A 12,854-nucleotide genomic window follows, 5' to 3' on the forward strand; every position below is an offset into this window, starting at 1 on the left:
TCAAAGCCTTCTCTCTCGTAACCAAGGACCACTTTCAGGTCTGGGAAGTTGTGTGGGGGATGCAACTTCAACAGATTCCTTATGAAAAGTTGTAAAGTACCACTAGTTTTGTGATGTTACCAGCAAAAATTGAACAATTAAAAAGAGAAGAAAATATTACTAAGCAAAAAATTTCAGGCAGAAGATTAGATAACATGAAATACTAGTATGAACCACAGAGGTTGTAAACCAGACTGTGTGTAAAAACAAGGAAACATGCAGCAAATCTCTAGACTGTGTTCATACTAGAATTTTATTTTCCAAAATATTTATGAATAACAAAAGAGTTAATGGTCAAGTTATAGAAACAAGCCTCTGGATTTAAATCAATAGTTCATTATTCATTGTTGGCATGTTAAAACTCTTACTGCAGCATCATCGTCTATAAGATGAAAATGAAAATAGTTATGAAGACTAAATTAATTTAAAAAATGAAAAATTCATTATTCAATTTTTCTTGGGAGGGGAATACCCACCTTGCCCAAGGCTTACTCCTGGCTCTGTCCTGGGGAAACACTCCTGATGAAGATATGTGGATAATCTGTGGTTTGAAGGATAGAACATTGAACCGGGGCCTGCTTGTGCAAGGTGTGTACCTTACTGTCTCTTAGATCCTAGTGAAGTCCTAGGAAAGCTACTGAGTACTAAGTTGTTTCTGTTATTTTAATATTCTCTAAAGTTAACAAAAATGCCTAACATTAAATATTGCATCTTGTATTTTACTAATTGCTCTGTTAAACCACATTACAATTTTAGGAAACTAAAAGCTAAAAAACACAAAGAAAACATGAAATGTCTTCTAAAAATGTTTTATAGACATAAAGTAGAGTGGTAACTTTAATAGGTAACTCTTTAGATATACTAGACTCCCATCAAAATATCAATATAAGAAAACACTCGATTAAGTAGACTAGGATATAGTTTCTTCCTAGTTGTCTGCTTGCTTATCATTTCACTTGTTATGGCAGAATTTTCCCCCATCACTTCATTTTCCTTCTTTTATTCCAGGAATAGACCTTCTAATTCTATATACCCAACACTGTAAAAAGCTATTTACTTTGAGCAGTCTTAAACACAGGTGGCAGATCCACCATGAGAGGTAGTGGCTGACCCAAACATAATTAAGTATCCTCTCCTTTTTCATGATGAAGAATTAGATTGGAATTTCTTACATAATAACATAAATCATATAAAATTTGTAGGCAATTTACACAGCAAAATTATGAAATTATGCAATTTTGCATGAATATTTTGAAAAAAATTACATAATTTTGCTGTGTAAATTTAAGATCATATAAAATCTGTCTTTAATAAAACCAAAGCACGTACATACAGAAAAGCAGCAATAAGAAATGGAGAAAAGAGGCTAGACTGATAGCACAATGAGTATGGCATTTGCCTTGCACATGGCTGACCCGGGTTCAATTCCCAACATACCAGATGGTCCCTTGAGTACTGCCAGGAGTAATTCCTGAGTGCAAAGCCAGTTGTAACCTTAGAGCATTGCCGGGTGTGACTCAAAAAGAAAAAGAAATAAGAAATGGGGAAAATATCCTGATCACAACTGAATCCTAAACTGGAGCTAAAGTTTATGTATTTACAACCTAAGTTTAATATTTCTACCTGGAATCATTCCACATGTTATGGCAGAGTTTTCTACCAAGAGCATCTTTGTTTAAATATCTGTGCCCACATTGCCTCCCCAATCCACAAACTATAATTCTAAGGTACAAAATAGGTTAGGTTTTAGAAGACACAGACTTTGGAAATGATAGACTGTCAAAGTGGAACTTTCATGAGTGGGATAACTACTTTTCTGAAAGCAGAGTACTAGGCTCTTTTACCGTCTGAGAGAATGAGAAATCTGCAACCTAATACTCTTAAGAGTACTAGGCTCTTTTACCATCTGAGATTATGAGTTACCTGCAACCTGATGAAGGAAACTCATGTAACCATGTTTGTATCCTATTTTTAACTTCTAGTCTATAAGGCCCTCCCGTTGATCGTCGATTTGCTCGAGCGGGCCCAGTAACGTCTCCATTGGAGACCTTGTTGTTACTGTGTCTGGCATATCGAATACTCTCAGTAGCTTGCCGGGCTCTCCGAGAGGGGCGGAGGAATCGAACTCGGGTTGGCCATGTTGGCCGCTTGTAAGGCGAATGCCCTACCCGCTAATTCAAGAGAAATGAATACTATGAGAAATAAATTTTTGTTGCTTACAAACTACTGAGCCTATGATGTTTCCTTACAGTACCCAGAAGAGAGTAAGGCAGCAAATTATATGCATGTGTTCAAAATAGTTTCTGTTTTACTTCTTATATTGGCCAAAGAGGTGAAGGGTAGGGGAGGAGTTGAAAGAAAGTATCTAAACAATAAATCTAGATTGTGCAATTTTGTTTAAGTATATAAATTTTAAAAGAAAACTAGAGGTGGCAGGAAAATAAATTTGATGTATCTACTCTGTTTCTCTTGAAAGAAGATTCAACAAAGAAAAAGGCAGATAGCAGGGAAGAGAAGCAGCTGTCTAGAAAACATGTTCTTTGTATAAGATTGTTAAAATAGATAACCTGGTATGCTAACAAATGATTGAAAACGCAAGAGGCACTATGTAAGCAGTAACTAATTGTGTTGTGTTATGTTTGACCCTAGAGTTACACCTCCCAAAGCAAACACAACCACCACTGATGATCATAAGAAAGTATTTCAAGACTTAATTGTCCGAATTAGTGATCAGCTTAGAACTATGAAATAACTAATGAGAAATAGAGAAACCATCATTTTGTTTGCATTGCATTATCCTTCTTAACGTATTTTTTAAATGTCCATGTGAATTTGAGAATTACCTTAAACACTGACATTTAAATATTCTTATCCATCTAGTTAACACAGTAGGTAAATATTTTACAATCGGCCTTCAAATTCTTTGAGGATGAAAGTAATAAGATGACTTATTTAATTATTAGATTCTGTTTTACTCAATTATAAGTGCTTGCCACAAGAGAGAGTGCTATAAAATTTTCACATTCATGAGTAACAGTAATTATTATTTATCTATTTATGTTAAAAAGAGACAGTGTTCATTCAATCTCCGAAATTCACTGACCTTCTTTTAGGAAATACATGTGTGGAAATTTAGAGATAACTACTATGAAAATTATAGTTGTTATTTAAAAGACAAACTAGCAATAACATATACAAAGAAAAGTATCTCTTAGCTGCTCCTCATTCAAAAATTCACAGCTGGTGACATCAATAAGTTACTATTAACAGAAAATTCCATTTCCCTCAGGGCATCTACTTCTACATATATTCTTCCAAAGAAAAACCAGCTGGACTTTGCAAATTCTAACATAATTTAACTATTAGAAATCTAAAATTTGGAACACTTGAAAACATAACTTAAGCATAAGTTTTTAAAAACTCTTAAGAAGTAGTTTGACCTTCTTTGTATAGTCACAGAATGCATAATTTTTATTATTAACATCTAGGAAAGGGAAAATATAGAAATTTGATTTACTCATGTCCTGAACTGCAGATTTCTAAACTGAAGTTCTTAGAGATCGCTTAGACGTTACTCATCAAATTAAATATTCCTGTGTTAAGTCCTCTGATTCTAAATGTATTTCTATATATTTTCATTTTTATTGTCAGTTGCACTGACAATATTTTCCATAGTCTCTTTAATTTCAACATAATCTTAAAATGATAAATAGTGTTCGTTTCTTGAATCTACTAAAGGGAGTTGTGTGGTAGGAATAAGAAGGCACCTAAGTATTGTAGTTGAGGGATATTGGTACTCTGGTTGCAAGTTTAGTGCCATTTTATTATTGAAACATTAATGCTGTTGTAAATCAAGGTGTTTTTTGTTTGTTTGCTTGTTTTTAAAGGCATTTTCTTTTAGTATATTAAATTTTTTGGTATATCTTTGATTAAGCTAAATATGTAATACACTGGCATGGTTAGAGTGGAGCAGAAAGTTTCCAATTAATTTTAAATTCCCAACACTTTTTCTGTACTCAAAGTTACATATTCTATGAGGTAATGTTTCTGATTATGACACTTTTTAAAATTGTCTGAAAAGGAATACATGAGAATGTAAAAAAATGATCTGTAGTTTTCAAACAAGTTGACATAATCCAATTCTTCATATCATTTCAGTATGATGAAAAAGTCTAGAGATACAATATTTTACAATTCATCTGCTTTCATAATGCTCTGGATTAGAGATAAGAATCTAACAAAATTAGTGATAACTGGATCAAAAGGGATTATTCTCTTTGATAAAGTGCACTTATATTTTATATCCCTTTTTAAGACAGTTACTATAAAATTTGAGCCAACACTATTTGAATACAAACAAGAAAATTCCAAGTGTGACCTTGTGATCACTTGCTGTGATAATTAAATTAATTAAATTCATAAAATGGTTTACTAAATAATTACTATTTATAGTTTTAATACATTTCTCATTTTAAAATGTTTGATTTAATTTTTTAAAGACATACAATAAAAAGGTCATCTGACTGATCACAATCTCGATCATCCTGTTGCTCGTCGATTGCCTGGAGCAGGCACCAGTAACTTCTCCTTCGTCCTAGCCCTGAGATTTTAAAAAGTGCAATAGTCAAGGCTCTTTCAGGATTAGGCGAATGAGACCCATCATTGTTACTGGTATTTGGAATATTGGGTACGCCATGGGGAGTTTGCCAGACTCTGCTGTGTGGGCAGGTTACATTTGGTAGCCTGCCAGGTTGTCCAAAGTAAGAATGAGATAATAAGATGTCTTCCGGGAGCTGGGTTTTGTAGTCTCTGGGTCTTGGCCGCTTATGGGATTACACGGTACCCAGCAACAGGGGGTCAGTTGGTGGGCATGACCCCTGCCTACTGGAAGGTGGAGGATCTGGGTGGAGGATTCTCAGCCCCGATCCGAGCAGGCTTGGAGATCGCAGACTGATAATATTGTGTAAATTGTGTAAGGTACATTTAATTGTTGAACTTGAAAATTAAAAATACATTATTAATTTATGAGTACCTGTTTTCAAGTATAAAATATATTGGAAATCTGTATATAGTGAGTAAATTGTTTTCCAGATCAGAAATATTTCAATGTACAGAAAAAAAGCAGCAAAAAAACTTGTAGCAGACAATGTTGCAGAATTTTTTAGCATTTTATACATCCATAATTATCTTTTCTGAGTTAACTTAGAGGTTTCATGGTTAAGAGACATCATTTTAGCATAGGATACTAAAGGAAAAATCTTCTAAATGGAATATATTGAGCTAGGTCTTTTGCAACAACATTCTTTTTGTTTTCTTTGTGGCACTAAACTTGAATAGGATGCTGGTGTTGAAAGAGAATTCGGGCTATCTGTAGCAAGGGACCAGCTTATTAGGGATGGTAGATTTAAAAAAAAAAACAGATGTTGAAGCATCACACAAATTGTGGAGCCACTAATTCAGCACTACAGGATCTTTGAGCTCTAGGTCCAATAGGTTGAACTTCATGCTAAATCTTCTGCTAGTTAGATTTGCTGTCACTTGCAGCCCAGAGTACTCCTAAACACATTGCTCTCTCAAACAGTAATAAGAGATATGACTGACTGATAACATAATTAAAACCTCTAAATAAGCAAGACATATTTATATTTGCTAAATTATATAGAGAAGTGAACATATCACCAAATATATTAATGAAATTTAAAATATGTGTGTCTGGAGAATGAATGAAATTGTTGGGTCAAATGGGGATGGATGACGGGCACTGGTGGAGGGATGGGCACTTGATCGTTGTGTAACTGGAACCCAAGCACAAAATTTGTAAGCCTATAACTGTACCTCATGGTTTTTCACTAATAAAAAAAGAAAAAAAAATTTAATATTATAGATATTTACAGCAATGTATTTTTTATTTAGAATTAGTTTGGGTGTGCGTGACTTGGTTTTTTAAAATCCAATAGTTCTAAGTTACTCCTCTTACAGCTTTTATTTAAAACAATTATTTGCTTTACAAAAACATATATCTCTTAAGAAAATTCGTTTTAAAATTTGCTTTGCAAAAGAGACATAGTCCCTAATTTAAAATGTGGTGGGGAGTTTGTATTAGAAACATTCAAAAGGTATGAATATTTAACAATTCCAAGCTGAGGTTTAATTAGGTATATCATATTTCCTTAAGAATACACTGAGAAATTCTTCCTCTGTGTTAGAAGAATTTTTCCAGAGAGACTTGCTTTCAGCTTCGAGCCTCAGTGGGATAACATTTCCTTCCTTTCTTCTGCCAATGCCATAGAAAAGGAAGAGAAGAACAAGAATAGAATGCCCCTTCCAGAGACCTTGAGTGATGAGAAGGCAAACAAGGGTCATCACTTTAATTAGGTTTAATAATCCAAAGCAGGGTGAGAGATTTCCTCCTGAGACAAAAGTTGCCAGCTGCTGAAAAGATATCAGAGAAAATTCTGTTATGTCAAAAGTCTTGCCTTATGATTTGATGTTTTTATTAAGGAGTTCAGGAAGTTAGATATCTGAGAGGATCAAAAAGGAGACAAAATCTTCCCTTTTTTTCCAGCAAAATTTTGGCCTCATTTAATAATAACACAGTTTTAGTATATTTTGATATATTTATTAAAATTACATACCCTCTCCATTTTAATAATGAGGGAGAATATTGAAAGAGAATATATGTAGTAAGTGGATGCTTGAAAAATGTGAGACTGTTCCTCGTCATCTCACTCGTACACATGATCAATGATTTCAAGTAGCTGAAAATAATTAATTTACCCACTCAGCTTCTAAGAACTCACCTCACAATCAATAACACGACTGGTTCCAAAGAGTGGAATTCTTGACTTGCCACCTACAACTTAACTTTGAATTTCGGCATTTGTCTTATCATCCAAAAATAGAACTCCTTAGCATGGTCACTTTAAAGAGGATCATTTGAGATTTTTACTGAACTCTAGTCATCTGCAATTTAGTAGTGCTACATCTTCTAAAATGCTTTTTCTATATCTTGTTTGGGATTATTATTAAAACTGAGAGTATTTAATTATAAATTTGCTTTTTAAAAAACTGACCATGGCTAGCTTGGCTGGAGCGATAGCACAGTGGTAGGGCATTTGCCTTACAAGTGGCCAACATGGCCGACCCAAGTTTGATTCCTCCGCCTCTCTCGAGAGCCCGGCAAGCTACCGAGAGTATCTTGCCCACGCTGCAGAGCCTAGCAAGCTACCCGTGACGTATACGATATGCCAAACACAGTAACAACAAGTCTCATGATGGAGACGTTACTGGGCCCGCTCAAGCAAATTGATGAACAACGGGAGGACCGTGACCGTGACGGTGACAATGGCTAGCTTTTGTAAAAACATCCTCGGTCTGCTATCAATTAATAAATTGATGGGCTTTCGTAAAAATTATTGCAGGAGTTTCTCATAGCCCTCAATCTAAAATAAGGTGGGAGGATTTACTTTGGTGATATGATGGGCATATTGATTCCCTCCTTGAATATGGCAAATTTTATCAGGCTTTCTTTTGTTTCTCCTCTATGAAAGTTTACTTACTTTTGCCAATAAAACAGTCATTTGTTGTAATTATAGTACACATACACTAGCACAATTAAGAATTCCTTTATTGTTCTGTGCAAAGTAATGTAAAAGATGAAATGTATGTTATTTGAAGAATTTATATATGCAAATAACAATGAATCCAATTTATGTGATTATCACATCTGTAAATTTTCTGTGTAAATTGTCTTTAAATATAAAACACATTTATAATTGTAATAATTCCTAGAATTAGGAAGTGACCAGTTACTTTTTATATTAAAGAAAGACGCATATCATCTAGTTGTAATGATAATGCTAAAATATAAACACTACACTTTACTAGTAAATAGTACATAAACTATTTAAATTAATATTGTTATAATAGTTTAAGTTAAGTCTTATGATACACCTTTACTCTTAGCTAAAGTCTCTAAATTGACCTGTATACTAATTTCTTCAATTGGTACCATCAGTTGCATGCAAAAAAACTAATTTTCAATGGAAGGAACATGTATTCCTGCCCTGAACTGTAGCACTGTCCTCCCGTTGTTCATCGATTTGCTCAAGCGGGCACCAATAACATCACACAACAAATTTTGAGACTTGTTACTGTTTTTGGCATATCAAATACGTCACAGGTAGCTTGCCAGGCTTTGCCAGGTGGGCGAGATACTCTCGGTAGCTTGCCAGGCTCTCCGAGAGGGGCGAAAGAATGTATTCCTAGGGAATAGAAATAATCATTCATTGCTGATATGTAGAAAGAAAAATAATCTTGCATTATTACTTTGTATTCATAGTTAAGATATATTTTAATAATTTTATAGTCAACAAATATGTATCTAAAATAGAAATAATTGATATAATCATGCATTTGGAAATAATCACAAAATTTCAATGAATTTTCAGACCTACAGTATATATCTCACACTCTATGTCAAAATTAGTTTCTTAGAACTTTGGTTCACTGTTTCTCAAGGACCAAGAGAAAGTCATCTTTGTTCCATGCGAAGCAATATGCAACACAGTGACTTCTTTTACTTGTAAAGGTGGAAATAGGAGAATTTTGCCAGACTTTTTCTGCTTTACTGAGATTGCCAGTGTGTCTCTTCATCCAGATAATTTCTCCAGTGAAAGGGAGGGTAAGTAGTGCTGAACCTTACTAATGGTTGAAGCCAACCTGGTTAGACTACCAACAACACATATGGTCTCTCAAGCACTGTCTGACATATTCTTGAGTGCGAAGACTCAAGATGCATAGCTGTATTTGGTCCAAACTCCTTCCCTAGCCCCAGTAGTTTCCCCAAGAATCAGAATAAATAAGTTATTAATTTCTAATTAATTTTATTAATTTTAATGCAATTTCTAATTGGTACAATCAAAAATATAATGAATTTCTTCACAAACATAGCACTTAGCACAATGAGAATACTATAAACTTTTTCGTAAAAGTCTGTTATTAGTTACATAGTATATAACTAGTATATACACATATATAGAATATATAGTGTATAAGCATATAATATAGTACATAAGTATATACAGTATATTTAGTCATATTATTAGTTACATAATAGCAAGTTATGAGTTGATGAAAGTAGAAAACTACTTTATGCCATTCTATCCATTTCATGATTTCATAATCAAAATAAATGATTATCTTGCCTAAGTAGGATTTTTGTTTAAATGCCCTTTTGACATTTTGATGTAAATCAAGAGGAAAGTTCCAAGGGTAAAGCTCAGAGTTGAATTTGTTAACTGACGAGTCGAGTGTGCATTATTATAACACTTGATATTGCAACAAAAATATGAAGAGAAACAACTATTTTGAGAAACTGAACTTTTTCATTTTACAGTTTTGTTATGGAAATAAAATACATAAAAACGATGTAAAGGAATATTTAAAATTACTATAAATGCCTAGATAATTATTTGTGAATTAAATCTATACATATTTGAAAAGTAGCATATCTAAATTTGTTTTCCTTTTCTATTTCCCTTTGAAATTTCATTGTCCAGAGGAACTGCAAAAGCAGAATGCTTATCTAGTCAGTAAAGATTATTGTGAATAGGTAAAAGGTAAAGGCCCTCCCGTTGATCGTCGATTTGCTCGAGCGGGCCCAGTAACGTCTCCATTGGAGACTTTGTTGTTACTGTGTCTGGCATATCGAATACTCTCGGTAGCTTGCCGGGCTCTCCGAGAGGGGCGGAGGAATCGAACTCGGGTCGGCCATGTTGGCCGCTTGTAAGGCAAACGCCCTACCCGCTGTGCTATCGCTCCAGCTGTGCTATCGCTCCAGCTATTGTGAATATAGCAGGAAATGCTCCCACTTTCATTCTACTGACATAAAAATGATAATTCATATATGTAAAACTATACAGATATCCCTAGCAAAGAAAAATGGAACAGAAATTCAAAACAATGAAAGAAGTCTGAACCATAGTTCTATGAAGTTCTGAGATCAAAAGCTGATAGAATCATGTAAGAGATTGACTATACCAGAGAATGAAGTAACAAACTCCTTTATCTGGGAGCAGGCAAGAACAATGCTAAAATCTTATTGTGCTCATGCACACAAGCGTGTGCGCACACACACGCGTGAATGTTAAAAAACTGACACCTACATGAACCATAGCTTCTGCCAAGAAAAACTGGGGGACTTGACTATGGGGACGGAGGCATATACCCATCTGGACTAGGTCTCAGTTCTCTAGATTCATGAGTTAAACTTTGAGGTTCTTACAAGTTGAGAGTACTGGGAATCCACTTAAGAACTGATTCTAAAATGTAGGAAGACATAGTTTGCGTAGCAGAAACTATTAAATACAAACAGCTAAGTCTCTGTATATCATGAAAATAAAAAAATAAAAAACACGTGAATACAGTTATCTAAATGAAATGGGTGGGGGCTTGAGTGATAGCACAGTGGTAGGGCGTTCGCCTTACAAGTGGCCAACATGGCCGACCTGAGTTCGATTCCTCCACCCCTCTCAGAGAGCCCGGCAAGCTACCGAGAATATTTGATATGCCAAACACAGTAACAACAAAGTCTCCAGTGGAGACGTTACTGGTCCCGCTCGAGCAAATCGACGATCAACGGGAGGGCCTTTACCTTTACCTTTTATGTCAAGGTGTAAAGCACAAAGAAAATCCAATAGCTTAAAAAAAGTAGAGAATTGAATAAGCAAAGATTTAATTTATGAGAATAGGATATAGTGTACCAATTTTCTGAAAAAGAATGTTAAAATTAGTGAACTAAGGGTATTTGGAAGGATAAAAGGAAGATATAATGCTTATAAATCCCAAATAAAAAATTATTATTCATAGTACAGGTGGATATGAATCAGAAACGAGTTGAGAAATAAAAGTAACACTCGGAGATGCTGAAAAATCAAAAATATTATCCCCAAAAGAAATAGATATGCTAAATTTTAAATGAGCCCAAAGCATCTAAGTCTTGTTGAATTTAAGGTAATGATAAGAAATGGCCAAAGTAGTATATACAATGAAATTTAAAAGAACCAGAAAACAGTTTTAGAATCCCTAATACAATAATAAAATAATTTTCAAGTGAAAAACAAATAAAAATTGTTACCAGGTAAAATTTTGAAAAATAATGGCAATACATATACAATTCTTGGGTTGCTTGAATCCAGTTTTGGAGTTATAAGTCTCTTTTATTTTACTTTGTGGTCTTCTTCTTCTTCTTCTTCTTCTTCTTCTTCTTCTTCTTCTTCTTCTTCTTCTTCTTCTTCTTCTTCTTCTCTCTCTCTCTCTCTCTCTCATTGTGTGTGTCCCTCTCTCCCCCCACACTTTCTTTCTCAGTCTCTTTCTCTCCTGTTTCTTATATTGCCTAATAAAATGTCTTTGTTTCATTTGAAAAGAAAGGATAAAAGAGCCTTTTTCAGAATCAGTGGAAGACATTAGGTATGAAATGTAAGACATAAAGACAAACATTAAATTAAAAAAAAAAGATATACCTAAATACATTGCAAAATTACCTAACACCAGGATAGAAATAATTCTTAAGAACTATCAAGGAGAAAATCCAGAATTTCAAACAGAAATCCCAATCACAGGTATAATATTTTAGCAACCACGAGAATTTATGAAACAATCATAGAGAAATATTTTGAAATTTCTGAAAAACAAGTTACAGTGAAGGACTGGGGATATGGGTCAAGTAATGAGGTACATGCCTTAAATGTGCAAGATCATGGATTTGTCTCCAGCATTCCTTGGCCACTCCATTAAGCCCCCTTATCTTTGATCCTTGATGGTCACAAAGTACCAACACCAATAACCCCAAAAACTAGCAATAGGGATAAGAACTCAAAGCCAATCTTGACTTTTTGCATGCAAGTCTTTCCAAGATAGCTTTAAAGCTAAATTTCACAGTTATAACATGAAGTTTACACTGTAAATAAATGCTCACAAAATTTATTACTAAAAGTTGCAGCATGAAGCTAACACAGAAGCAGGGCTGTGATGGTAGATGTTAATGAAATTTACATCTGAAAAATACATGTTTTAAAAGATGAGTTAAAATCTAAAAGCAAAGAGAGTGAGAAAGGACTTTAAGCAGGAAGAGATGTTGCAAATAATCTTAGATCTTGACTTAAAAACTGTAAAGTTGAGTATGTATAAAAGGATATTGAGCGATATTTATTTATTCAACACATATCAATATAGTGTTTAATAATTCCCTGATAATGTCTTAAGTGCAGAGGAATTTTGGTCAATACTCTTACACCAGTATCAAGTGAGAAGCATCAAACATTCTTTTCTATTTTTGTGGGGTGGATGGGAACACACACCTAGCTGTGTTCAGGAATCACCATTGGTTAGGGTTCAGGAGACCATATGTGGAGCCAGGCATTTGAAGCAAGTGCCCTAGCCAGTATACTATCTCATAGGCCCTAAGTGTCAGATAGTCTTAAAAGAGCAATGTTGAGGGAAAGGACATTGATAATCAGCAAAGCGGGGCTGGAGCAATAGTACAGTGGGTAGGGCCTTTGCCTTGCTTGCAGCCTACTCGGGTTTGATTTCCAGAATCCCATATGGCCCCCTGAGCTACCGCCAGGAGTAATTCCTGAGTGCAGAGCCAGGAGTAATTCCTGTGCATTGCCAGGTGTGACTCAAAAAGCCGAAAAAAAAAAAGTCACCAAAGATCTATGCCCTTCTTTGATTTTCTTCTTTATGGTACAATTATTTAAACATAAGAAGTGAAGAGATTGGGGTTAAGTTTTAGTAGTCCAACAAACAAGAAAAAT

The 12,854-nt window shown here is 34.5% G+C and overlaps 1 protein-coding gene across 2 annotated transcripts in view; it reads right to left on the reverse strand.

The window, feature by feature from the left end:
* LRRTM4 (leucine rich repeat transmembrane neuronal 4) overlaps window positions 1–12,854 on the reverse strand; it is an 844,832-nt gene that overhangs the window by 257,496 nt on the left and 574,482 nt on the right. The window lies entirely within an intron of this gene.

The sequence above is a fragment of the Sorex fumeus genome, unplaced genomic scaffold (assembly GCF_029834395.1).
Source record: "Sorex fumeus unplaced genomic scaffold, SorFum_2.1 ptg000003l, whole genome shotgun sequence".
NCBI lineage: Eukaryota > Metazoa > Chordata > Mammalia > Eulipotyphla > Soricidae > Sorex > Sorex fumeus.